This window comes from Corylus avellana, chromosome ca6 (genome assembly GCF_901000735.1).
Source record: "Corylus avellana chromosome ca6, CavTom2PMs-1.0".
In the NCBI taxonomy this organism is placed as follows: Eukaryota; Viridiplantae; Streptophyta; class Magnoliopsida; order Fagales; family Betulaceae; genus Corylus; species Corylus avellana.
In genome coordinates this window covers 21,685,035-21,687,989 of record NC_081546.1, presented here as the reverse complement: position 1 = coordinate 21,687,989, position 2,955 = coordinate 21,685,035, and the positions used below count along the sequence as shown (strand labels likewise).

At 39.5% G+C, this 2,955-nt stretch overlaps 1 pseudogene; it reads left to right on the top strand.

Annotated features, from left to right (window-relative positions):
* The first annotated feature begins 225 nt into the window (after window positions 1-225).
* Window positions 226-2,148, top strand: LOC132185371 (class V chitinase-like; annotated as a pseudogene).
* The last annotated feature ends 807 nt before the right edge of the window (window positions 2,149-2,955 follow it).

The following is a 2,955-nucleotide window of genomic DNA, read 5'->3' as shown; positions in this document are numbered from 1 at the left end:
ATTAATAGAGTTTTGTTCATATTGCAGCTCAGCAATGTTTCTAGCTACCTTGTGGTTTCCGTTTGCCCTAATTTAATTCGTATATTTGCAATACTGCCTATATATAGGCTTGCATCTCTTCTGAAAACTCCAAGCAACCTATATATAGATAGTCTTGCATTCTCTGCTAAAAACTCCAAGTAATATCTCATTCTCATAGCTATTAGCCTAGAGCAAGCTGCAGAGATGGTGGGCAGATGGTGGGGAAAATGCATTATAGCATTTCTCATCACCTTCCCTTCAATGGCTCGCTCTAATACTGCTATTGCGGCTATTCCCCCAATGAAAGCCGAATACTGGTATTGCCACAGTGACTTCCCAATCCCGGTGCCTAGCATACCTTCCCAGCTTTTCACCCATCTTTTTGCTGCCTTTACGGATGTCAAACCCAACACCTATGAAGTCACCTTTCCTAACGAATATAGGGAGCGGTTCTCAACCTTCACCCAATCCGTGTGAAAACAAACAAAAAGGTCAAAACCCTTTTATCCATCGGTGGATTCTCTGGTCCTACCTTTGCTTTAATGGCTAGCCAGCTCAGTACCCACAAATCATTCATAGATTCCTCAATAAAGCTAGCAAGGTCTAACGACTTCCATGGCCTTAGCCTCCACTGGCTGTACCCCTCAACGGCGGTCGACATGACCAACCTTGGCTCTCTCCTCGATGAATGGCGTGCAGCAGTTGACAAAGAGTCCGAGCTGACTGAAAATGGCCAGTTGCTTCTAGTCGCAGCGGTCAATTACACGTCGTCGACGTCGCCCACAGTCACATATCCCATTAATCAGATTGCAAGGAAGTTGGACTGGATCAACGTAGTGGCGTACGACTTCTATAACCCCGCTCTGTCAGGGAATAGAACTGGACCTTTTGCTGCATTGCACAGTCCACAAATCAATGCAGAAACCCCACCTTGTGGGCATAATGGCGTCAGTGCTTGGCTTGCAACAACTATGCCCGCCAATAAAATAGTCCTTGGCCTTCCATTTTATGGCGCCGCATGGTACCTAGTAAATGAAAATAACCGAGAAATATTTGCGGCGGCTGCTGGACGAGCTCAAAGTGATAAAGTATATATTAATGACTTAGATGAGACCTTACCTTATAACCAAATCAAGTATTTCATAGAGAAACACCCAGGTGGCAGACAGGATCACAGTGACGAATATGTTGTAGACTATTTCAGTGTTGAGAATACTTGGATTGGTTATAACGATATTCATAGTATCAGAGCTAAGGTTGAATATGCTAGGGGAAAGGGATTGCTCGGTTACTATGCATGGCATGCGGGCGGCGACAGAGATGGGACTCTTTCAGGAGCAGGTTAGTATGTTTATATCTTTCCTAAATCATGCATCTACAATTTGCCTTTGAAGCATATATATGAGGTTTTTTTTTTTTTTTTTTTTTTTGTCACATACACGTGTCTCTGTTTTGATATGTGCATGCATCGTCCATATTAATTCTCACTTGTTATGCATGTGTAATTCTAATTACTTGTAAGGTATATATGAGTCTGTGATGCAAAGTTAGCTCAATCACCTCCGAAGGTCTCCTGACCGAAAGTGGTTGAATTACCCTAATGACTTTGGGCCGGGTAGCTCATCTCCACCCGGCGCTTCTAACCTGTTTATAGTGTGGCGGTAAGTGTTTTAAGATAATTATTAGGTGTGCTAGAGTATATTTGCTATTTGTTAAATGTTGTAGTACGTGTCAACATGTAATTTGAAGGTGTAAATCAAGGGTTTTTCTTTTACCTCATCCTTATTGAACTCAAACTCTTCCAATTTGAATTTGTAAGCTAGTATTCATTGATCATTCTAACTTGTAATTCTTATTGCTATCGCAGCTTTTGGCGCATGGCCAATCACTGGACTTGGACAGGCCGGCACCAGCACGGGCACTGACAACGGCACCGAAATTGGTTCCGGCACCGACAACGTAACCAAAACCAGTACCGGCACTGCCACCTCCACCGCCACCGGCGTCAGTACAGTCACTAGCACCGTCACCAACGCCATCACTGGCACCAACACCAACACCAACACTTTCACCTGCATCAACAGTACTTGTCTTGCACCGGCACCAACATTGGCTAGCTCGTTGTGAACATTCAGGCCACTTATAATATATGTCATAATCGTTCAATAAGAAGCTTGCATTATCCACAATAAGGCCAATTATCACATGTGTTATATGGCCAATAATCAGACCCGCGTGTATTTGTAACATAGAAGCTTGTATTATCAACAATAAGGCCTCTTAATTAAGATACATGTCTATTGTGTTAAGAAGCTTGTATTGTGTACAATAAGGTCAATTATCAAATATGGTGTGTTGTAAGGCCAGTAATCAGATATGTTATATTATTTGGAGCATATACATATATAAAGAAGCTTGTACTATTGATAACTAGCTCATAACCAATGCTTTACATGGAATTCTTCATTATAATTTAATTTCAAAACCTTTTTTTGTTTTTACTTAGATTTTCTATCGTACTTTTCTTTATAGGTTGTAAAAATATATATCATGCATATTTTAATAAAAAGACATACTAAAGGTTATACATCAATATATTACTCAATATAGTGACACACAATTACAATTTACACACAGAACATTGCATAGATGTATAAATCGCATAAAATTTTACTATTACAAGGCCCTTAATTTTAGTTTAATCCATATAAATTAACACATGTTAAAATCTTTGTTCCTACCGGAAAAAAGTAGGAGACAGAAATCTTGGATTGCATGTGATTATAAAAGTATTAATAGAAAGTTAGCAAGGATCTCAATATTATTGATGTGATACCTATCCAAATAATTTTGAGCCATTAGAAAATATACATAACAAAATAAAAGAAAAGAAAAATCTTTCAATCAATGCAATCAAATAATCCTCCTAGTGAC